At 43.5% G+C, this 24920-nt stretch overlaps 2 long non-coding RNA genes across 5 annotated transcripts in view; one reads left to right on the forward strand and one right to left on the reverse strand.

Moving 5' to 3' along the window:
* LOC310665349 overlaps positions 1-24920 on the forward strand; it is a 55825-nt gene that overhangs the window by 8480 nt on the left and 22425 nt on the right. Inside the window, exons 3-5 of one of the 3 annotated variants that reach the window (XR_014505421.1) lie at positions 6711-6865; positions 23583-23616; positions 24366-24407. This is a non-coding gene — a long non-coding RNA (uncharacterized lncRNA). The remainder of the gene's footprint in view (positions 1-6710; positions 6866-23582; positions 23617-24365; positions 24408-24920) is intronic. The other 2 variants (XR_014505422.1, XR_014505423.1) reach the window with 2 other exon arrangements.
* On the reverse strand, positions 12113-20678 carry LOC310665765. Of its 2 annotated transcripts, XR_014505644.1 has the most exons (5): positions 19965-20678; positions 19349-19534; positions 18490-18596; positions 16435-16488; positions 12113-12192 (listed from the first exon to the last, which is right to left on the reverse strand). It is a non-coding gene; the product is annotated as an uncharacterized lncRNA (long non-coding RNA). The 2 variants fall into 2 exon arrangements; XR_014505643.1 differs by lacking the exon at positions 19349-19534.

Consider the following 24920-nt stretch of genomic DNA (forward strand, 5'->3'; position numbering starts at 1 on the left):
AACTATCAGCACCCTTGACATACGTCAGCTGCCAGAATTCTTTGGCAGAAACCATGACTGTTTAAAGTGGTAGCTTAGTGCTTTAGATGCCTGGTGTTAATGTGGCCTCAGTCTCAGTATAGAAATCGTTCTTGGCTGGAATGTGAACCCAGTGGCAAAACAGCTGGGTGATGCTCATTCACAGACACGGCATCAATGATCAGAAGGGGCAAGCACCTGGACTGTGGGGAGAGCAGATACTGACAGGGGCAGCTGCTGACTGCTACCTGAATCTAGCTATTAATGCTTGGCCTAGAATGAACTCTGGAATTAGAAAGGGCACCACTTGCTACTGCTGAAATTTCAGCACATGTAAGATGTGGCTGGCAACATTGCCTGGTGCCCCTCAAAGGTCCCACAACTTCATTGCAAGTTTGGTTCATGCCCAGAGAATGTGGATACTACTAGGGTCTTGGCACTGGAGGACCAAGTGCTGCTGCCTGACCTTAGCCTCTGATCCCAGGCACCGTCATGGAACATAGAAAATTGCCTTATACAAAGCCAGACCATTAGTCCATCTAGTTCAGGATTGTCATCACTGACTGGCAGCTTCTCTCCAAGGTTCTAGGCAGGGGTCTTTCCCAGTCCTATCTGAACATGCTAGGGATTGGACCTGGGGACCTCTTCTTATACAAAGTATGTGTTCTTCCACAGACCTGTGGTCCTTCCAGATGGTAGTAGGCTGCCACTATCTGCTTGCCACCTGCTGCCATGTCACCATTGGGATTGGGCCCAGAGGTGGAGCATAGGTAGGTGTATCTGCTTCACTTCCTCCTGTCTTCACTTCTCCTTCTGGGACCAAGCTCCACTGTGAGATGAAGGCAGGCTGCAGTGATAGCAAAGGACAAGAGGGAAAGGAGCAGCAGTTGTTACTGCTCTTTTGTAGAAGCAGCTGGATTTCCTTGTTAGGTATGTTGTGGAAGAAAGGAGGGCTGCATTTCCTTCCCTCAGTTCTTAAGGAAACCCCTTGAGGGGGTCTCTGGACAGAAGGGCCTTCAGAACCATGGGAAAGATACAGGCTCTGCATCAGGGATGGGGAGCTTGTGGCTCCTCAGATCTTGCTGGAGTACAGCCCCCATCACTCTTGATCCTTGGTCATGCTGGCTCAAATTGATGGGAGTTTGGAGACCAACAACATCTGGAGGGCCACAGTTTCCTCACCTTTTCTCTACAGTGTCAAAGTGGCAGGGCTTGGTTCCAGGCCTTTTGGGGGGGGGCACTTGGACAAGATGCACTCAGTAGGCCCTCCTCCAGCTCACTGCTCTTGCCCCTGCCCATTTGTTTACCTCTGGACCCCTCAAAGAGGACAAGGTATGCAGAGGTCCCTTTGAGTTATTGGCATCCTCTTTCTGCTTGCTTGAAGAATGTGGGTGACAGGGAGCAACCGCATAGAGGAGGACCAAGGGGTTCTAGGCCATTGCAAGTCAACCCTCCAGCTGGGTTGGGAGTCCTGGCAGGTGCCTGAAAATGCTGAATCCTGATGCCAGTCCTCCTGAGTAGCTTTGGTAGCCATAGCACAATAAAAAGGTTGTTGGTTCAGATGTACATTTCATATGGGGATCAAGAACACATGTGGAATGAAGTAGATGAGCTTGCACGTAACCAAACTAGTATAAACTTGAATATCACAAGCAAACGCTGAAAGCATTAACTGATTTACCAGATAAGAAGAAGAGCTAGAATATAGTTTTTTGGCAGATTACCACTAGCGTCATTGTCTTGCTGCTATAAACTGCCAAGGACGCTTCCTAATACTGTGGCCAACTGATACATATAATATCTGGTTAAAATCAACAACATCTATTGCATCTATTTGGGGGTCGGCGCCAACATTTAGTTGTTATCCTTGATGTAAAACTGCTAAACTCTTCCTCCAAAACTGTTGACAGGTCCCAAAATGTAGAATGAGTTATAATATATGCTATATTGTGTGTGTGTAGTTTGGCTTTGTAAAACAGATGTCATCATGGCTTGACATGGAATTATTGATGATAAACACAGTAAAACTAATTAGAATCCAGAGTCCTATGTGTACCACCACCAGCCAGCCGTACACTGGAATGTGCAATTGGACAAACAGGCCCTGCAGTGACGCAAGATGCTGCCACGTGGAGGCTTCCTCTTTCATGCTGAGAGCAGTTCTGCTGACCCCAATAATGCTCTGGACGATATGCACACTCGGCCTGACAGCAGGGAATGCTTCGCAGTTGCTCTCTTGAGCATTCAGCCCTGACGAAGCCAAGAACGAATTCCAGCTCTCCTCCGTATTGGGTTGTCCCAATGCATACACTTTTTTAATGAAGGAAAAGAAAATGGGGAAACCTCCAGGAGCCTCTTGTTTCTTAAGATGGCCTTGTGATGGGTATGGTGCCTTTCACAGGCTCCTTTAATATAAGGAGTGGGTGCGTTTGTCATGGGATCTCTCAAGGTATGGCAGTGATATACCATGTTTCAGTGTTCACCTCTCTGAGGCTGCTCTATACCATCTCCAGCAGTTGTAACTCTCCCAGAAGTTAAGCAGATACAGTATAATAAAGCAAATATTGCTTATAAAGCAGTACTTGCATGTTGCGGTATTTGGCATGCTCTCTCACTGGAGGTGGATGGGGCAGTGCAGAATACTATATGTAGTGATAGAAAAGCCTTATTGGTGGCTCTTGGGGGCATAGAAGCATGGAGTTCAAGTTTAAACTCATACAATCCTCAGATAATTTTTTAGACTGAAAACGCATCACAACTAGCAATGCTAGTTGACAGTGTTTTAGCACACTGTGGGTTACTCATTGTGATGAGTTGGTTACTCATGATTGTGACTGCCCCGTAAGATCTCATATAGGATTTGAACTGCAACCTCTTCCTCCATTCAGTCTTCTGGATGCCATTTTGGAGCAGTTCAGCACCTTATAACTCAAAGCACAGATCTATTTTTATTGAGTTTGCAGTAATATACATTAAATGAACACAATGACATCCATACAAAGAAAGGGCTATAAATTGTAAAGATATGGTTTCCCTAATCTCTGGAGGATTTATCAACATCATGATGGGCTCCTTAGAGGGATTCAGAAGGGTATGGAGCCATGGACTGGTTGGACAAAGGCTCAGAGCCCAGGGATTGTTGGTGGGAGAAAGATGAGTGGTCACAGGGAGACGAGGAAGAAGACTGGGAGGATGAGGTGTCAAAAGCTGAAGAGGTAACAGGATTTAGTGAGCTCAGAGAGTCTGTGGCAGAGAGAAATCTAGAATCAAGAAGAAGAAGAAGAAGAGTTTGGATTTGATATCCCTAAGGGGTCTCAAAGCGGCTAACATTCTCCTTTCCCTTCCTCCCCCACAACAAACACTCTGTGAGGTGAGTGGGGCTGAGAGACTTCAGAGAAGTGTGACTGGCCCAAGGTCACCCAGCAGCTGCATGTGGAGGAGCAGAGACGCGAACCCGGTTCACCAGATTACGAGACTACTCCTCTTAACCACTACACTACACTGGCTGGTGCAAGAGAAAAGGGAGACTAAGAGGCAGAGATGAGTTCAGCTGGGGAAGAGACATGGGTGCCTCCCTCTCCTGCTGCAACAAGCTCCTCTGTCCCTTGGTCTCCTAGAACCAGGAGAGGCATGAAGAGTCTGCGAAGTTAGCTTTGTGCAGGTGCAGTCTCAGACTGCTTAGAAAAAACCCTGGAGAGGAGAGGACCTAGGCAGCTCTGAGGAGGCGAGGATCTTCAGTCTCGGCAACTGCTTCATGGGGGCAAGACCCAGCGGAGATGAGCTGCATTGCTCCGTGGTTTATGCTTCAGGGATCCCTTTGCATCTTGACACTCTGCGATCTGCACTGTTTCTCCACATGCGCTGAGCACCCATGAAGCTGTCCACTGTTCCTGCAGTCCTCTGGATTAGGGCCCAAATATGTTTTTATTCTAGAATCTGGATAATGAGCAAAGTTTCAAATCAAAGTTTCAAGCTCATGACTAATATGGATCATAAAAGTCACACATACTCTCCTGGCCAAGAATAGAGAAAGGGCTTGTAATGTTCTTCCAATATTTTAAATAGTGCTTGGTGGAGTCCTTCGATGGGAAAGTACTTCCTTTCGTGTATCCTGAATCTTCCAACATCAGGAACATGTTAAGCTGCCTTATACTGAGTCAGGCCATTGGTCCGTCTATCTAACTCAGTATTGTCTGCACTGACCGGCTGTGCCTGTCCAGGGTTTCAGGCAGGGGACACTCCCAGTCATACCTGCAGATGACTGAACCTGGGGAAATCTGCATGCAAAGCAGATGCTCTGCCACTAAGCTGCAGCATTCTCAATCTTTCAGCTGCAAGGTCTGGAGTCCTAGGGTGGTACTCACCATGAATCCCCCACCATGAATTTAGGTTCATTGATTTAAATGGGTCTGCTCTGAGTAGAATTTAGTTGACTACCACTCCTAGTATTATGAGAGAGGAAGAAAAATGGTTTTCTACCCACTTTCCCCACACCATGAATTATTTGTTAAACTACTATCAAGCCCTGGTTTTACCTCCTTTTATTCTGTAAACTGAAAAGCCCCAAAATGTTCTTTTCCTATTGTTGTTTCCTATTGCTTGATGCAACTTGAACTCAATACCACTTAGTATGTCACAAATACCCCTGCTCCATTTTGTATTATTTTTCCAGAAGACAATGCAGTACAACACCAACGTGGAAGTGCTCCTAATATGTAGCAAAAACACCAACTAAAGTGGCAAACTCCAGCAGAATTGCTCTTAGCTCCCCTTTTACCAGTTTAATTATGATATGATCTTTGTATTTTTATTTTTATTTTTTATTTTTTCCCTTTGTGGGACGTCAAGGGATGGAATTTCCCAGATCTGTTTAATTTCAGGCACCCTTTGTCAGACACTCCCAGGCTTTGGCTTATGCATTTCACCCTCCCCCTTTCATCCCATATGGGGTTGCCAACTTTTTTTTACTGGCTCTGCAGCTATGCCTTTATAACAGCAGCCTGACACACAGAAATTAAGCAGGTGAAGGTTTCTCCCTCAATTTATGTGCATGCCAGGAAAAGCAGTGCCTGCTTAATTTCTTCCTGTCAAACTGCTGCTCCTTCACTGCTGAAGCTAACATGGGAACTCTGGGGTGAGACTCCATAGCATGCTGGAGGCTGGGATATAGCGTAGTGACAACTTCCTGGGACTGTGCTCTCAGACCTCAGAGTCATCTTCAGGCGCAGAGTGAAATAGGGGTATGCAAGATCACTCACTGCAATTGGCAGGCAGTGTGTAGCCTCTGAATTGGCCAGGCCTGGTATAAATCCTGGGAGTCTGAACTTCTGCCCTTGCTGGGTCAGGACAGCAGTATCTTCTAATCTACATGTTTTGCTGTTGTTTCTGCCTCTCCGCTAAGATTCTGGGTTAGAAAACACACACACGCACACAAAATCTCTCTTCAGATCTGGCTTTTGGTAGAGCTAGATTTGTTCACTGAAAATCCTTAATGCTATGAACAGATGATCCAGGGTAGAGTTACTTCCCAAATCTGCCCCACCCACCATTTGTGGTCATGCCTTGCAGACACACAAGTAGCTGGATGCCATTTTTCACTTCAAGAGGATATGTAGTTCCAGTATTGAATATAAGGGGTGGGGACATAGGTAAAGGTAAAGGGACCCCTGACCATTAGGTCCAGTCATGACCGACTCTGGGGTTGCGGCGCTCATCTCGCTTTATTAGCCGAGGGAGCCGGCGTACAGCTTTTGGGTCATGTGGGCAGCATGACTAAGCCGCTTCTGGCGAACCAGACCAGCGCACGGAAACACCATTTACCTTCCTGCTGAAGCAGTACCTATTTATCTACTTGCACTTTTGACGTGCTTTCAAACTGCTAGGTTGGCAGGAGCAGGGACCAAGGAACTGGAGCTCACCCCGTCGCGGGGATTCGAACCACCGACCTTCTGATCGGCAAGTCCTAGGCTCTGTGGTTTAGACCACAGCGCCACCCGTGTCCCTTGGGTGGAGACATACACTGGGCCAAAAAGGTTCCCCACCCTTTTAGCATATTCTTTCAGACAAAATATATTTCAGGGAAAGGTGACAAATGCTCTGTGAAAATTGCCAGGGACCTACAAAATGCAAGGCCCAATCCTATGCAGATTTCCTCAAAAGTAAGCCCTGCTGTGTTCATTTGGGACTCCCAAGTGAGTGTACTTAAAATGACAGCTACATAGGAATTGTAAGGATTTTCCACTATTTAGTACCTTACAGAAGAAAATTTATGATTACTGATGTTCCGGTAAAGACAGAACCAAGGAAATCAAAGCATTTTCTGCAGTTTAGTAAATCAGGGAAAATGTGTTTGCTGTCGGGGAACAAAATATATTGCTAATTACTATACCTGTCACCTAGCATATTTTATTTGTTTTTAGTTGATTCAATTTTTTTCAGTGCTATTGGACACCAATAAGACTAGCTAAAGTTCTGTGTTGAAAAAGCTGTGGGAAGCCTGGATGTGATATGCATGTATAGTGGGAATGTATTATTGTACAAAAATTTTGGAGCAATGTTTTCACGGCTATTTCTATTACCACTAAACAACCACTGCAGCCTAATCCAGCATTAACACTCCTCACACTGAGTGTTACCTCAAGTTGTCTTAAGGATTTTAAGTATTAATGGGTTGTTTTTTCCCCTGACTGCAGCATGCCTGGTGATAGCCCAGCAATGGAAAAATCAATCAGAAAGACCCATGGCTCTGGTTTAATGCTGTGTGGGATGTGGCCTTAGCAGAAAGACTTACGGTAGCTATCATAGAAGAGTTATACAAGGAACTTCCAGAAGAGACAAGTTTGACACGGTATAGCATCCTTTTATTTCCTATGCAAATGAATGTGGAAGAGATTTCTTATTGCCCATTACTCAAACAGCAGCACTCTTAAGTGGCATTTATTACCTTCATACAAAACCATATGACAGTTCTGGGGAAATGTGTTGCTCCTGGTTAAGGGAGTTGGGTTTGTTTAGTCTGGAGAAGACTGAGAGGTGAAATGATAGCCATCTTAAAATATCTTAAGGGCTTTCCCATGGAAGATGGGGCAAGATTATTTTTTGCTGCTCCTTAGCAAAACAACAACAACAACAATGAACCAATGGATTCAACCAACAAGAAACGAGATTCTGACTAAGCATTAGGAAGAGCTTTCTGGTGGTAAGAGCTGTTTGATAGTAGAAGGTGTATGTGGGTGGGTGCAAGGTTAAACAGAGGTTGGATGGTCTCCTCTCTGGGATTCTTTAGCTGTGATTCCTGCATTGTATGGGGTTGGACTAGATGTCCTTTGGGCTCCCTTCCAACTCCACAATTCTATGATTCCAGATTAGGTAAAAGTAAGGTAAAAGGTAAAGGTAAATGACCCCTGGACGGTTAAGTCCAGGCAAAGGCATCTATGGGGTATGGTGCTCATCTCGTTTCAAGCTGAGGGAGCCAGCGTTCGTCCACAGACAGCTTTCCAGGTCATGTTGCCGGCATGGCTAAACCACTTATGGTGCAACGGAACACCGTGACGGAAGCCAGAGCGCACAGAAACTCTATTTACCTTCCCGCTGCAGGGGTACCTATTTGTCTACTTCCACTGGTGTGCTTTTGAACTGCTAGGTTGGCAGAAGCTGGGACAGAGCAACAGAAGCTCACCCCGTCGCACGTATTCAGACTGCCGACCTTCAGATCAGCAAGCCCAAGGGACTCAGTGGTTTAGACCACAGCGCCACCCTTGATTCCAGATTACCTTGTAGTTGAAGGAAGTGTGGGATAAGGTAACCCTCACAAAAGAGCTAATCAATCAAAACAGCAACTGTGCATCTCTCTGTACATTGCTGTAGTAAACACCTATGAACATTAGAAAGATAAAGAAGAGCAATAAAACAAAGGAAATAGGACTTAAAATAAACACATACATGTATGGGTGTGTGTAAACACATACACCTGGGCCTTAGTTACTCCATATGTTTATTTTGAAAATTGAGACATTTTGCTTTTTCTGCTCTAGAGCCAGAGCCAAAGAAATAATCTAGGCTGCACACCAGCGCCAACTAAACAAGCACATGTGTCACCCAAGGCAATAAACAGCCTGATAAATGATGTGATGATAGGTGACTCCTCCTTTCCTATATAAACTCCAGCTACTAAACACATTGGCCATGTCACAAACATCATCATTGTGTCACCTTCCCTAACAGCTGTATTATTACAGAGTTGTTTTTTTTTGAAAAATAATAACGTATTTATTACTACTGGCCTTGTATATAAAAATTCTGCATTGGCACACAAAGGAGCTAAGCCAAGGGTTCGGTTCCTCATCCTCATAAATACAATAATGATTCAGCAGGGGTATTACCGTATCTCTTTCAGAGTGTATATATAGCTAGATTTAAGGCCAATTAATAACATTACATTTTGACTATTTTGGGAAGGGGGGGGGGGAGGTCAGCATTCTTTTCTATTGGGTGAACGGGTTGTGTGCATCAGCCCACCACAGTCACCAACTGTCAGGATACCCACATGCGGATTTTACAGAGAACTGTGCTTTGGGAAAAGTTTAAAAGAAACTTGTTTCAAATGCATCTTTTAAAGTTGTTTTGATGACTTGGAAAATAGGCTGCAAAGAGAGGTCACAATGAACCCATAGTGGAATGGGAACACTTCCTGTCTGAGAGGCACTTGATTTCATCAGGAGGAAACAATCATGTTTATAGAGGCAGAGGCAGTAGAAATAAAACGTCTAAAAAAGCCAGACTATTTAAAGTGACATGGTGTCAGCGGTGGATAAAACGTGCTATGAATTAAGCAACAAGCACAGAGTCTACAAACTGAAAGAACCTCTGGCACCTAAGAGAGCCACACATCTGGTCTACTACACATTACACGGAAGAAGGAGGTACAAATATGGCCAGTACAACTTCAGGCTGAAGGTGGATGACATGTTTTCTAATTTTCACCCTTGCAAACACGTTCAAACAATCACACACACTTCTTCCATATAGCACAGGATCTAAAGTTCTGCAACAAACCACTCCCTTGTTTATTGTAGAAAACATGACCTCCTTACCTGCAGTATGGTGATGGAGCTGAGAATCGTACCCTTTCTTTCTGCATAATGTATGTATAGAAAAGCTCTCAAACTTCTAGGAAGAGCCCAGAAGCAGTACAGTTTTGTTTTGGGGTTTTTTTTTGGGGGGGGGGGGAGCCAGCAGAGACGCAAGTAATGCAAAACTTTTCCAGATAAGGTGATGTAGTAAAAATCATTCCTATGCCGAGGGATGAAGATGGCTGATGTGTTGTGTTGATGAGAGGTCAGCCATCTTTGGAAAATCAAGCGGCTTATCTTGGCTCAGCTATGAGAACCTGCATGGGGGGTTGTGGGGGAGCTCAGGGGCAGAGTGGCATAGGAGGACCCTGTGTGTGCTCAGCCATCATATGGCATATCATATGCACTATTTCAGAGGCTGGTGCATGTTGGCATAACACAGAGACATGTCTTGAAAAGCCATGTGGATATATTCAAAGCATCCATTCACGTGGCACTAAGTGAGCACAGGGATTGCTGCTTCCAGATTCTCTGCTGCTTTTGCATGGTAGGCAGCTACTAAACAGGAAACTAAGGCTTAAAGGGAGGCAACCAAGACTATACAAATGAAAGGGGAAACATTCTAGGTGGAAATAATTCTGGATTAGAAGGAAAGGCCAAAACTGGTTTGGGATTGTGTGAAACTGTAACCTTCAGCATTTGACAGGGGGGTGAAATGAGCCCTACTTCTCTGTTGAACTTTGCCTTGCTAACTTTAGGAAGTTTGCGTAGGATTAGGTGTTTGGAAATCAGGGCTTTCTCATTTTTGTAAATGTCATGATGCCATTTCTGTTGTTTTTGGCACCTTGAGCAAGTCTTGTGATTTATCCAAGAGATGTTTTAGATCATACAAGAGATGTTTTAGCTCATGATTCAACACCCTGATTCATCCTACTTTGCAAATATTGTTTCAGGGTACAGTGGTCGCAATCTGATTTTCCAAGGAATAATTGATAAAGAATGCACAGTAATTACTGCAAAAGCCAACATGTTCTTACTTCCTAATTAGAGAAAGTATTGTTTCAACTGAATCATTCTTCAGTAAGCTATTCTCTTGCAGAGTGCCACACAACAAATTCCATAAATACATAAATATCACCCCCCGCAAAAGCCGGTTTTAGGGGAGTTGGCAAATAGCAGCAGACAGTAAATGATAAATTGCATAGTGGCTTGTATGTGTTGACTAGGATATTTTCCTACTGCCACTTCTGAATTCAAATCGTGCTCAGATTTAAAAAAGTATAATGCTGATTGCTTGAAAAAGTCATAATACCCTTATTGTATGTCTAAAAAGTATATTTATATAACTAGATAGTGATATTTTGACATTCCCCCTGCCTAGAGTTAGAGGGGAGAGCAACACTGCCACCTTTTGGTCAGAAAGGACCTTTTACATGGTCTCTTACCGATGCATAATTACATTTACTTGTTTCATGAATTAATCCAGGGCTTTTTTCCAGCAGGGACTCGCTGGAACTCGTTTCTGGCACTTCTCAGGTGGGCACCATTGCCATTATAAGAGAAAAAGGGAGGTGTTAGAAAAATAGCACTGGAACAATCTAAAATATAAGACAAAGAAGATTTGCTATGCTTGTTTCAAATTCATCCTCCATGCTGTTTTCTGATGGCACTCTGGTTGCTGTGCTCATTTGTTTGTTTTTTGTAGCACATGTGTATGTGTTTGCACAGCTTCAACACAAAAAGGCTTCAGTACCATTTTACTATCTGCTATCAGGTGGAAAAAAACATGTATGGAAGGAGGCAGAGCAGGGTACATTTTTTATGCTGCCAAAGGTCTGCATCTCTCTCCCGACCCTGGCAAAAAAAGAGAGAGCATTGTTGTTTTTTCATTCCAGGAAAGGCCAATTGGCTAGTTGGTCCAGACCACATTTGGTTGAGAGATGACTGGTTATTCGTCAATTGCCTGAAACTGATCTGTCTGTGACATCTGAAACATATCCTGTAAAGCAAAGGTGGGGGAAACAGAGCCGGACACACTTTCTGCTCCCCCCTCCCCAAAGTATATCCTCCCCTTCTATTTCTTTAGACTGTTTGTAGCAATTGAGTTCCTGAATCTGGGTCTTTGCTGAACGTCCAGTTTTGTGCTTAGTTATTTCTCAAGGAAATGGTTCAGCTTAACACTTTGATAGGTAGCCTTATAGAGCTGCTGGACCATAAACCAAGAGCTTATGCACTGGCCACTAATAATAAAACATATGATGTAGATATTTTCCCACATTTATTATGCTGTCTTTCTGACATACAAATGACATGAGAAAACTTGGTAAACTTGTTTGTATAACATTATTCTTGTTTATAAAACCCAATTTTAAAAAAAAGGAAGAGTGAAGAGAGGACTTCCAATCTCAGAAATGAATCTAGTTTATTGTGATTCCTCCCTCATTGTTTTGCCATTTTCTAATCTTTATTTTCACCTGCTTCTTGGGAGAAAAGCAATGACAAACCTAGACAGCATCTTAAAAAGCAGAGACATCACCTTGGCAACAAAGGTCCACATAGTTAAAGCTATGGTTTTCCCAGTAGTGATGTATGGAAGTGAAAGCTGGACCATAAAGAAGGCTGATCGCCGAAGAATTGATGCTTTTGAATTATGGTGTTGGAGGAGACTCTTAAGAGTCCCATGGCCTGCAAGAAGATCAAAGCTATCCATTCTTAAGGAAATCAGCCCTGAGTGCTCACTGGAAGGACAGATCCTGAAGCTGAGGCTCCAATACTTTGGCCACCTCATGAGAAGAGAAGACTCCCTGGAAAAGACCCTGATGTTGGGAAAGATGGAGGGCACAAGGAGAAGGGGACAACAGAGGACGAGATGGTTGGACAGTGTTCTTGAAGCTACCAATGTGAGTCTGACCAAGCTGTGGGAGGCAGTGGAAGACAGGAGTGCCTGGCGTGCTCTGGTCCATGGGGTCACAAAGAGTTGGACATGACTAAACAACTAAACAACAAAAATCTTTATTGGGGGGGCGGTGATCTTCATCCTGTTGTGAAATGCCTAGAAAGCTACCGCAAGACAGCAGAGACACAGGCAAAACAATAAGAGCAGCTGCAGAAAGGGCAAAAGAAGAGAGGAATCTTAAACATCCTGTAGCTAAACAAACAAAACAGGAAAAAATGATTATGATTAACTGCTTAAAACAAGGCTCAGGCTGGAGAACAAAAAACTTCCATGTGTGAAATGAATGCAGAAAGCAACATCTCCCCCAGTTCTAGAGCCATAGAAAAAAATATTCTGGATTCCAAGCAGATGAAGGGAACACAGTTATAACTACTTAATGTTTATTTAACACACCAATGTGCCAGCTGCTGTACAGACAAAATGTCTTGGTCTACTCAATCCACAGGCTTAAATCCTGAATATGCTTCTAAATGAACGCATTTAGAGCCATGTTGCATGTGTGGCTGTTTTCTCCACAATGCAGGCTATTCATGTTCAGAAATGCTACTTCTGGTCCCTTATTCAGTGAGCATCAAGCTGCACACCTGGGAAGAAAGCAGTTCCTCGCCCAAAGAAGAGAGTGGGAAAATGCACTTTCAGCAAGTGCATGAACATACCATAAATTGGAGACATTTTCCAATGCATGCATGTACAATGGGACCCAGTGATGTCCACTCCCTGGCCATCAGCCATGCTATGTACAGTGATCACATATGCGGGCATGAAAAGAGCACTTATCGGCCATGGTTAAGCATCAGTCAGTCCCTAGCAGGATGTAAGGAATCATTCCCTTCTACTGCTGGTGGACAGTGAGTTATTCTGCTCTTCATGTGATTATATTGCTCCTGTTACCTGCTCTTGGGGAAGGAAGACCCAGCAGAAAAGAGTGAGTACTCCTGTTATCTACTCCTGGGGAAGACAGTGTGTCTGCTGATTGGACAGGAGTCCACATTTTGCAGTTAAGTTTCACAGAAATCCTGTCTGGCTTTTATATTGCTCATTGGCCTCAAGCAGCAACATGAGGAACAAGATGCCATTCCAATAATCTCTGAAGCATCTGAGGTAGGGAATTACCATCTTAACTTTGCTGGTTACTATGAATTGACTCCTCAGGACTCAAGGAATAGGGGGTGTGAACACTCTGATTAGGAGAAAACACTCAGAGGCACTATAATCTCTCTCTCTCTCTCTCTCTCTCTCTCTCTCTCTCTCTCTGTGTGTGTGTGTGTGTGTGTGTGTGTGTGTATGTGCAGGGAGTGTGGTGATCCAGGGCTCATCCACATGTACCTTTTGCCCCACTTTCTAGGCACAGACCTGCACTTTAAAGTGCCATGTCCGAGAGCTCCTTCCTGGCATTTCCCGTGTGAAAACCTGCTCCTTAACACTGAAATGGAACAAACGGCAATGAGGGTTTTCCGCAGACCTGTGCTTAGAGATGTGGCATGAAAAGAAGTCTGGGCGAGCCCTCAGTAACACAACCTGGCTAAAGCTAGTTCTCTTTATTTCTTGGCTTTAGTGGGGTGGAGGGAGAGGGAGAAGAAACAAATATCCACAAGCTTCCTTTCTCACTTCCTCTGTGTTTCAAGCTTTGCTTGAGTTTGGCTTTCCAGTCTTTAGTAGGGACCAATCCCTTATTACAGGTTTGCAAAATGTTTGAGGATGCTAATTCCCAGTTAGATCATTTTCTGCAAATAAAGGCTGGACTTTGTTGGCAGCATTGGTCCTACTATTAGACAGAGTGAGGCTGTTTAACTATTGGAATATGTATAGGAAAAGTTACCGTAATTGGCACCCGTCCTGTCTCAGGAGACAGTGGAAGAGTGCATCTTCCATTGTATAGGATAGGAGGGTACTTATTAATAATAATTAACTGTATACAGTTTTATTGAACTACATCTTTCTGTTAAGCACTAGTATTTTTAACAGCCTAGTACTTGATTATTGTATTTAACTATATAAATAATTAAAAGTGATTGCACTCCAACTCCCATTAGCTCCAGCCAGCATGGCTAATAGTCAGGGATGATGGAAGCTGGAATTCAACAACATCTGGAAAGCCACCCCTGCTCTATAGAATAGACTTGCATAGGTTGTGGCAGACAAGAGGCGTGATAAACTTTCTGCTTTTTGCTGCCTGCCTAGGACTGCAAACATGGAAGTGGGGGTTGCTAAACACCTCGCAATCCATGCTTGGATCACTGGTTGTGCAGCCCGTTCTATAATGTCCATTACAGCTGCTCTAACTTGGTGTAAAAGTATTCATCTTTGAGCATGTGCAAATACTTGGAAATAATAATTGTTATTTTCTTCGTTCCTGTTCCTTTGGCCTCCTTCCATCATCTTGGGAGCCCTCGTGTGCATTAGTTTTCTTCTGGTTTTTCTAATGCGTGCACAATGACATACACATAGCTAACACTTCATAAAGAAAAAGAAAAGCAATTGATTTAAAGAGCTAATCCACAGTAAAATGAGATTCCCTGGCCTCTGCACTACTGTATGAGACTCCAGTTTGCAGGCATTTGTCTTCAGATGCTTCCAAGCCAATCTCTGATCTCATTTTTGCTAGTGCTCAGTGCATTCCACGTTTCTGAGTAGACAATCGGCAGATGAATATGGGACAACTTCCTTGGTTCTGTTGTCTGCAAGCCGAGGAACACATCATCCCCCAGGGAGCCAGGCGGGATCAATTAAAATAGTTTGCATTTTTGTTTAGCTCCTTTTGTTGCTTTGGCAAGAAGAAACAACATAACCTAAGCTTTTTTCATTCCTTGTGGGATTGGGGCAGCTTGTCCTCTTAGGAAGAATCCTTCCTAACATATAGGTAATTTATTGTGCAATTATTGTACTCTTCCTTGGTCAGTTAGATTATTTTCTTCATCCACCATGGGTGCTCTAACTTTAAAGGTCAGACCACACGTAAGATTACAACCTGTACTTAAACACATTTTTCTAGGAAATGTGCTTTGTGCTTATTTATTCCAGGTCCTGTTTCCTTGCTACATATCGTTCTTCTATTCAAATGTGACTTTAAAAAAGGGCAGCTTCCCTGTGGAGCTGATTCTACCACAAAGCCAGACCCACCTTCTGTGCTCCATTCTTTTCCTGACCTGAAAAGTGCCCTTTCTAGGGTGGATTGCACCAGATGCAGAATGCTACTTGTGATTATGAGAGACTAGTTCAAGTAGCATTGCAGGACAGCCCAACCTTCAAAATAAGAGGCTGGCCCAGGGTGGGGTGTCACTGGTCAAGAAGCTGGTGATTCTGATTAACCATTTAATTAATGAAATGGAGAGCCACGTGCCTTTGCAGAGAACCCAAGAGAAATTGAGGCTCACCTAACCATGGGCTTGTCTACATGGGATTTTATGGTGTTTGCAGTTGTCTGCATCCCCAGTTTATTTGTTTAGTCTGCATGGAGTTAACTCCAACAACACAATCTCAATGTTTTTTGCTTTGTAAATTTGGGTTTACCTGATATGGGGATAATCCAATAAACTGGGGGTAGGTCAGGTTCCAAACTGCTCAGGGTCATAGATGACTTGTTTCAGTGGCTTTTGGGTGGGCAGATCATTTGCCCCTTTATGATACTCCCTTTCCATGCCCGCTTCCTCAATACTTCCATTTCTTTTCTGGCTGTGCTCATAACTATTTCCATCTTTGCTGACCACCATATATACAGATGGTGACCATTTTGTGCACATCCAATTGATGTGTGACTGCTGATGCGCGGGGCCTTTAGGACCCAGAAGAGGGCAGAATGAGGGTGTAATAGGCTTATGCATGTTCCACCAACTTGCGTGGCGGCTAGAATCAGAATCCCCATGCAAAATGTGCTCTCTCTCTCTCTCCACAAGACTGTGCAAGAGAACTAAAATTATTGATACAATGAATGACAATTTTGGCTTCTGTTAACACCACCTCACTGGCTATGGTATTATGCTTTATCCAACAGAATCTCTTCTGCAGGGGCTGTGGAATGGACTCATATAATGAAAGATGAAAATAGATGAGTGTCCAGTGGTTGCTACATTTAGTTAAGATGTAGCTCTCCACATCAATACTTACGCTTTCATGGATATTTCCCTTGGATATTTCCCAGTTTGATATATTGACCTTACAAAGTGAGCACTTTCCCCATGAAGTCACTCTTCAGACTTCTGCCTATACTAAGGGAGCTTCCAGATGGAAACCATCCATCACAATTGGCTCATTCAGATGCAGTTTTTCTGTATGCACATTTCTACACATCTCATTTTTCCCAGTCATTATATTCCTTGCTATTCTCTTGTGCAAATGTGTTTCCACACCAGCAGTGGTTGCAGATTTGTGTAAAGAGTTATTTTTACCTACCATATTTTTGCAGCAGTAAGGGGCCAGTATTTTGATGATGATGTCATGTGGACACTGCAAAAACAGCAACAAGAAGAAACTTGTGGGCATGAGGAGCAACAATTCCACAATAAACCCCTGCCTGAAAGGACTCTTACGTCTACCCTATGCTAATCTCAGTAAAAAATTTTAATAGACATATATTTGTGGCAATGCCATGGCAAAGATGCATCGTCATTTACTCCAAGGCTCTGACAAAATTCCACAGGTTTCAGTGCCTGGGTCAGCTGCAGAGGAATGCAACCGCCATGAGGTGTTAGATTTGGCAAACAAGACTCCAAATAAGGATTTTAAGAATAGTTTAATACTGGCTTGAAATCCTGAAGCACAGTGTTTTATATTCCCTTAGTTGTGTGCCTGTGGAGGCTGAGAGACCAGGATTTGAAGAACATCTGTGAGGGAATTTTAGAGACTCTCCCAAATCAACATTTCTCTGGCTTTTTATTGTTATTAAGAGATGTCTGTTTAATGTTAAAACTTCTAATAATCCTCTTCTTCTTCTTTGACCATCACTCGTAGCTGAGTAAGATTGTCTTCCAGGAACATGGTTTTAACAGTGAGTCTATAAGTGACTGTGGAGGCCAGTTCTGGATCCACACGTCTTTCCACAGTGGGGATGTAGGTTTTCGGGTGGGAGTTGATCGCGCTGAGGGTTTACCAAACGTGCCTTCTTCTTAGCACGTTTCTCCCTTTCGTCCTGAATTTGAGCATCTTCAAAGTCCATGATCAACTTTGGTACAGGCTGTTCTCCAATTGGAGAGCTCGCATGCCAGTGTTTTCCAATTGTTGGTGTTTATATTACATTTTTAAAAGATTTGCCTTGAGAGAGTCTTTAAATCTCTTTTGTTGACCACCAGCATTACGCTTTCCATTTTTAAGTTCGAAATAGAGTAGCTGCTTTGGAAGATGATAATCAGCCATCTGCACAACATGACCAGTCCCATGAAGTTGATGTTGAAGAATCATTGCTTGGACACTGGTGATCTTTGCTTCTTCCAGTACACTGGCATTAGTTCATATCATTCTTTAGGATTTTTTGGATCTTTGTTCTAGAACAGGGGCGGAAGCTTATGGTACCTCATGGGGGTACCTTCTGGGCTGTGTGCCAGTAGTGGTTGGGGCTAGAGGAAAAAATGAGTGGGACAATGGATGTGACTCTTACCTTTGTGCAATGTGTGTACAAGCACACACAGGCAGATATCTACATCCAAGCAAGTAAGAGACATCATCACTGTTCAAGAACACATGCCAGACAGGCAAAAACACTCAAGGAAAGTGCAAAGCAGGACTGGTGCACCGGGTCCCACGAGCCAGATAGAGGGGCCATATTCAGCATCAAGGTCTGTGGTTCTCTCCCTAGTCTAGAAATACCCTCCACCCCATGTTAACCTGAAGAAGAAAATCCCCCAGAACTATGAAAGCTATGCCCTATCATTAGTAAAATCTGAACTGGAGCATCTAATGTATTTGCATCAGGAACACACACCATAGCTCACTATAAAAGCATATGACTCTGGCCCTCTTCTCCACAGGCCGTGGCTTAATCACACAACTACTGTGAGTCAGTGTCACTGTTGCTGCTTTCATCACTGGGTGGGAAGGTCACAGAATTAGTGTGTGGATTCACAATTTGGGAGCCACTGGCGGTTCTTCTACCAGGGAAATGCATAATGCCTGCAGGGGCTCTCTCTGCATTCCCCGCTGCCAAACTGGCAATGATTCCTCTGCTTTTTCTTCCTTCTTTTTAATGACCAGTGAGCAGTCTCTACCAGCCATTTGCTGTAGTTTATATAAAACGACATATTTGCTGTATTCTACAGGGACAAAAAAAAGCAGATAAGGGTTACTTTGCTGGTTAAAACAATAATAAGTTACACTTTGGTTGAATTCAGCGTATGAACATTTCAACAAGCTTAAATTATTTCTTTCTTTAAAAGCTTATTTGGTTTTTTGGAAGTAACACACAAACAGCAATTGATAATTATATAAGTGTAAATCAACAAACACAACTCTTACCCTCAGAGGAAAAACACTAGAGGTGTGCAAAAGATTCATATGAATGCTGAATAATGTGCTGGGGCCTTTGAGGGATCTGGAGGCATCTGCAAGGTAAGCTGGGGTCCCTACAAGACAGCCATGAGTTGGAAGAAATTAAAGAACAACAACATGAATACAGAGTCATATATGTGCAACTTAATCTTCATGTACAATGCTTTGGCACCTCATGAAAAGCCAAGGGCTAAACTGGAAAGGGTAGGAAAATGAACAAATCTAACAAAGAAAAATAAAATCAGCAAAATAATATTTAAATATGTAGTTAAAATAAATCCATGGCATGTTTCTGGCACTGTCTATACACTCTGATTCTGTGCTGCTTCTGTAGCTCTAGTTGCACATTGTGGGGGGCAGAAATATTCTCATATCCAGTGGGTGAACATTGCAGAGATATTACCTGTGCATGCAAACAAATTCAGGGGGAGGAGAGCTATGACTATCAGTGGTGATGGCCAAACCAAGTATGTCTCTGAATATCAATCTGGGGAGGAGGAAGCAATTGGGGAGGGCTGTCACTTTCATGTCTTCTTGCTTGGGTGCTTGTTGAAGGCAGAGCTGTCCACTGTTGGAAACAGGATGCTGAACTAGGTGGAGCTTTGGCCTAATCATACAGGGCTGCTCTTATAATATTCCCCTTGTTCTAGTGGGACACGTGCTGGTGCACATACAACCTTAATTTAAGAACATAGGGTTCTGAGATTGCATTGTTGAATGAGCCAGGCAAGTTTCTTGATAAGTTAATGGCCCCTAAGTATGGGCCGTTAGGGTAACAAAGGAAGTAGCTGTGTCAGAGGGCAAATGGGTGTGCCCTGTCCTTCACCTGGCTGGTAGTTAGAAGGATAATGCAGTTGTGTGAGACAGCTGGGCTAGGAGCCGGCAGAAGATTGAGAGTGAGAGGCATGCTTTATGTCTGCTTGAATCCAAGGCTGTGGCTATGGGAGATGCAAAACCTTATTGGGGCATTGATCCTGTGAGCTCTTCCATCATAGGGTCAGGTTGTATATATCTGTAAATAAACAATACATCATAAAGCCACCACAGTCCGCTGACCCTCATTCCAAGGAAACTGAACCCCATCACACTTGATATTAGGGTAGCGTGCAACCAGTGCTTTCCTGTCAGGGGTACTCAAGGGTTCTCAGTACTGGCACCTCTTTTTGTTGCTAAAAAGTGTGGCACCTACTGTAGCAACTTTTTGGTGTGTACCAGCACCTATTTTCTAGCGGGGGAAAGTACTGTGTGCAGCAATATTTATTAGGCATCCTTGCCAAAAGGAAAAAAAGAATCTGCATAAGGCAATCTGATTTGATATGTTTCCTGCTTCTAAGAAATACCACTGCCAGCAAAATCACCTGTTTAGAACGGAGCATAAGTATGGAGGACACTTTTAAATAGTGAACTGGAATACAAAGTACTGTGTCCACTCAAATTTGTACCTTCAACATTTCATCAGCTCCGCCTTGGACACTATTTCCCTGCTTAATTGTGCCTTCCAGAATTCAGGATCTCAGACATCAGGAATTTCCAGCTCTGGTTTTGGTTCCTCAGGGGAGGTGGTCTGAAGGATTGGCACAGCAAATGCTGCAAGGCAAACAAGGCGGGAGCATTCCTGTAAACAAGATGATCCTTGCACATTCAACCTTGCGTTGCAACACGGGATTTTTCACGTTGTTCTAGTCTTAGGTCATATAACAAGTGTCACTTGAGAAGAATGTGGGGGGGAGGGGGAGGATGTAATAGGCTAGCCATGTGTCTGGTAGAACCCAGTGTTAGACGTGACTTCTCCAAGGAAAAAAGGCTTTAATAATAAGCAAGTGTATCAGGTTTCTCAAAACACACTGCTAGGGTCATCTGAGCAGCTGGCAGGGATACGAGCTCTGTGACCTGCCTCTGAACCTTTCAAGCTCATTTCCTGTCAAGCGTCAGGCCCAAGAGGACAAGCAAAGAGCTGTTAAGTTCTTCTCTAGAGTCGTCTCAAATTAGAATTCCAGTAATGGCTTGAATTCCATTCCACTTGTCCTCAACTGGCCACTTTCAGTTCCTATGAAGTTTGAATTGTATGGCACAAGCTGTTGTGGGGAAGGACCTTAGCTTAGTGGAAGAGCATCTGATTTGCATGCAGAAGGTCCCAAATTCAATCCCTGGCATCTTCAGGTAGGACTGGGAAAGACCCAGGCTAATATAATATAATATAATATAATATAAATATCACACATACATATATACATGTTTTTACTGATTTTTTTGCACTTTTGCTTTTGTATTTAATGTGGTTTTATCGTATTTCCTTTTGTTTTCAACCTGTTCATTGCTTTGGAAGCCTTTGGGCCAAAAAATAGTATATAAATGACCAACGAATGAATGAGAGTTGCTGCCAGTCTGAGCTTAGATGGGCTGATTGTCCTACATCTTTGGGAGTTGCAAAGGAGGAAGAGGTCAATAGGTCCCATATTTCAAATAACAACCAGATACAAGTTAAACTGGAGATGGTCACAGACATCACGTTGACCAGCAGATATATACTCAGATTGTCTGGAAGTGGGCAGGAAAGTTTAAGGAAGTTAAACATTTTAACACTTATTAGGGATATTTGAAGATCCTCACTCAGCACAACCTGAATGGCAGAGACAGATCATGTTCAAATGCTCTTGTAATCACATGCCAGCTCACTGTTCCCATTCTTGCCTTCTACAACCTTCATTCTCCCCAGAGTCACATGCTGCCTTGCTAACTGTGTGTGCATCTTGTCATCTTCCAGAGGTGCGGGCACATTCGGTACTTTACCTACATGTATGGCTGCAGGTTGAAGCTATAGAACAGTAGTGGGCAACAGGTTGGCAAGCAATTGTATCCCACCCCAGTCCTCTCTAACTAGCCCTTATTCTGTTTACTGTTATGCAGAGTTTAAAAATCCATCCGGGATTCATTTCTGTGAATGTTATTCTATTGCAGGTACACCAGCTGAACCAGCAAAGTGAGGGCAGGGGCCATAGCTGAATGGCAGAGTTTATGCTTTGCATACAGAGTCCCAGGGTTCAGCACCTTCCCTCTTCAGCTTAAAGCGTCAGGTAGAGTCAATGGGCAGGACTTCTGCTTGCTTGACACATTTGAGATAGTTGCTGCCAGTTAAATAGACAGATGGGGAAATGGCCTGATCTGGTATAAGACCATTTCTGAGGGGCCTAGCTGTTAAAAGCTGGACCCTTCAGTCAATTCACCTGGACAGTTCACTTCCCTCAGCTTTAACCACTGGTTTGTGACCTGTAGAATCAGCTGGCTTTCCTAGCCTGGTCCTCCTGATGGAAGCAGGAATATGTTCAGTTAGAACAGGAAGTTCTTGCATCTTCCTTTACTGGAAGCAGTTGGAAATGGCAAGACAACTAGATGAACTTACATTGTGTTTTGTTAAACTCTTCACTGAACTATGTCCACCTCCAGCAATTCAGAAACAAGAAAACTTCCACTGTGTCCTAGCCTGTCTTGGGGCCCAGGATGCACCATGGTGTGATAGAAGCTGCCTACAGAATATTTTCAGTTAGAACAGGTTTTTTTGTTTTTGTTTTTGTTTTATACCTTCTTGCACCCCTTACTGGAAGCATTTGGAAACTAGATGAGCTTGCATTGTATTTTGTTACTGAGCTGAGGCCACCTTTGGCAATTCAAAAACCAGAAAGCTTCCACCCTGTCCTAGCCTGTCTCGGGGCCACCATGTAGCCCAGTGCAGTGGATGCTGCCTACGTAATATTTTCAATGAGAACAGGGTTTTGTTTTTGTTTTTAGCAACTTACATTACCAGGAGCATTTGGAGATTACTTCTGGATGAGCTTACATTTTATTTTTTTAAACTCTTCACTGACCTGAACCCATCTCCAGTAACTCCTCCAGGAACAAGGAATTGCCTTCTAAATCCAGCCCGCAGATGGTCTGGGAATCAGCTTGTTTTTACAAGAGTACTATGTGTCCTTTTATTTAAAATGCATCTCTGGGTTATTTGTGGGGCCTACCTGGTGTTTTTACAAGAGTACTATGTGTCCTTTTATTTAAAATGCTTCTGTGGGTTATTTGTGGGGCATAGGAATTCATTCATATATATTTTTCCAAAATATGGTCCAGCCCCCCACAAGGTCTGAGGGACATTGGACCGGCCCCCTGCTGAAAAGGTTTGCTGACCCCTGCTCTAAGAGATAAACAGTACAAGGAAACCATAATTCCGTTTTCTCTAATTAGTGCTTAATGTAATGCATCTTATGGAGTTGAATCTGTAGTCCATCTAGTTCAGCATTATTTGCCCCAATTGGCAGCAGCTGTCCCAAGCAGGTGAAGAACAAGATATACAGAACCTAACCGGATTGGCAGTGGACTCTTACTTCAACACCTGTCAATGGGACAGTGTCCTCCACTACACCTGTTAGTAGCAAGCTGACATAAGGGCCATGGTGGGCTGCATGATGCCCACGCTTCTGTCCTCCGGTACCTCGTTGCTGTTCCCTGCAAAGTTGTAGATAACCAACAGTAGGTTATCAATAATGCCACAGAGGAACAACCGCTCTTGTGCTTGTTCCCCCAAAACCATAGTTCCACCTCCCTCCTGTGCCCCACACGCATATCCTTAAATGTCCACTCACTGAGAAGTCTGAGAGACTTCCTGGAGTTGTTTCTCTCTGTCTATCTTTCTCCTGTGGTTGCCAATCTGCTGTGTGCAGATCACAGCCAATCAGAAAAAAATAACTATGGAGAGCAGTTCCCACCCCCATCTCCAAAGGGATATTTTTTTTTTTTTGTAAAAAACAAAATAGCTCACAAATAGGTAAGAAAAATTAAATAGGGTTGGGGGGTTTTCTGGACCTTTTTCATTTATCCATTTACATCCTTCTGTTCCCTAATCAGGGCCCATTAAGTAATGTAAACTTATGGGTTGCAGTTGTGGAAAGAGCTACCCTGCCAATCAGGTGTGTATAGTTGCAGCTGGGCCAATTAGGTGCTTGCATTTGCGCTCTGTGGCTGTTAGACTTTTCTGAGTTTGCACTGATGTGTGACGGTTCCCTTATTCTTAGAGCAAGAGGGCTATCGAAGTAGCGGCCAGCAACAGTAAGTGTCTTTATTATATTTTTATTTTGGTTGTAACAATGCCAGACCCAGGAACTTATTGTATTAGGAGTAGAAGTGGTTGAGAGGAGAGGCAGAGCTCAGTGTAGGAAGAGACAAAGGAGGTTGCTCTTCTCTGAAGCGAAAGGGCCAGAGGAGGTGTTGAAGGAAACTGGAAAAAGAGATAAAAGGTTACATTAAATTGGCATACAAAGGAAAGGCATAAGAGAGGAAAGGTGTTGTAAGAGGAGGAAGGAAATGTAAAAGCACCAGAAAAGAAGAATGAAAGAAACTGGCAGTGGTTTTTTGGAGTGGGGTGGGGAGGATAAGGTACTAGTAGAGTGTGAAAAACAAATGGTAGAAGAAATGATAGGAAATTAGTAAACCTACTGTGAGACATGTGGTGATGGGAAGAAAAAAGGCTTAATCACATTACCTCCAGAGCAAATGTTGGTACTTGTGGAAAAATGAGGTAGGGAATTTGTTTCCATAGGGAAAGCACTATGGGAATGAATCTAGCTATTTCCAAAGATGGAAAGATCAATAGACAGCGATGTTAGTCAGCTAATTAAGCCAAGCTCTGCAGCTGCCACCATTTTGAAACTAGGTCCACACCACCATTTTCTGACTAGTGGACCTCAGTAACTTCCAGCCACCTTAAGTAGGCCTGAAGATAGAAAACGTGGGAACCTCCACAGTAGAGTTTGTTTGCGTAGCTGTTTGCAGGCTGAGCAAACTTTGTTCCTTTACAGGTTTCTCTTTGCCTGACCCCCAAAAACTCCACTTCAGGGAAGGCAGCTATTCAGTATTTTGAATTGAATCTCATGCATGTTTGTTTTGAACTAAGCTCATTGGGTTAAATTGTGCTTACTCCAGAGACTGTGTAAAGTGGTGCTGGCTGGGGCTGATGGGAGTTTTAGTCCCAGGTTTGGGAATGTTGCCTTTTCCTATACACACCAAGGGTGGCTGTCTTGCGGCCTTCCAAATGTTGTTCGACTCCTACTCCCATCCTCCCCAGCCAGCATGACCCATGGACTACAATTCCCATCATCCCTGACCAAGGCATCTGGAGGCCCACAGGTCATCCAGTATAAGTTTATGCTTGTTTACTCAGAAGTAAGACTCTATCAGTTCACTGTGACTTGTTCCCAGGAAAGGTGATATAGGACTGCAGTTTTACCCACATTGTAAATTCCCAGTTGCTGGATATTATGTGTGAGAGAGTGCCATTGCAGTCAGGGCTATTCTTACGTTGTGTTCATAAAACACTTTCCATATCCATCTGTGTACACAGTAGGCCTTGAAAT

Source organism: Podarcis tiliguerta, assembly GCF_965153285.1.
Source record: "Podarcis tiliguerta genome assembly, chromosome: 1".
Taxonomy (NCBI): Eukaryota; Metazoa; Chordata; class Lepidosauria; order Squamata; family Lacertidae; genus Podarcis; species Podarcis tiliguerta.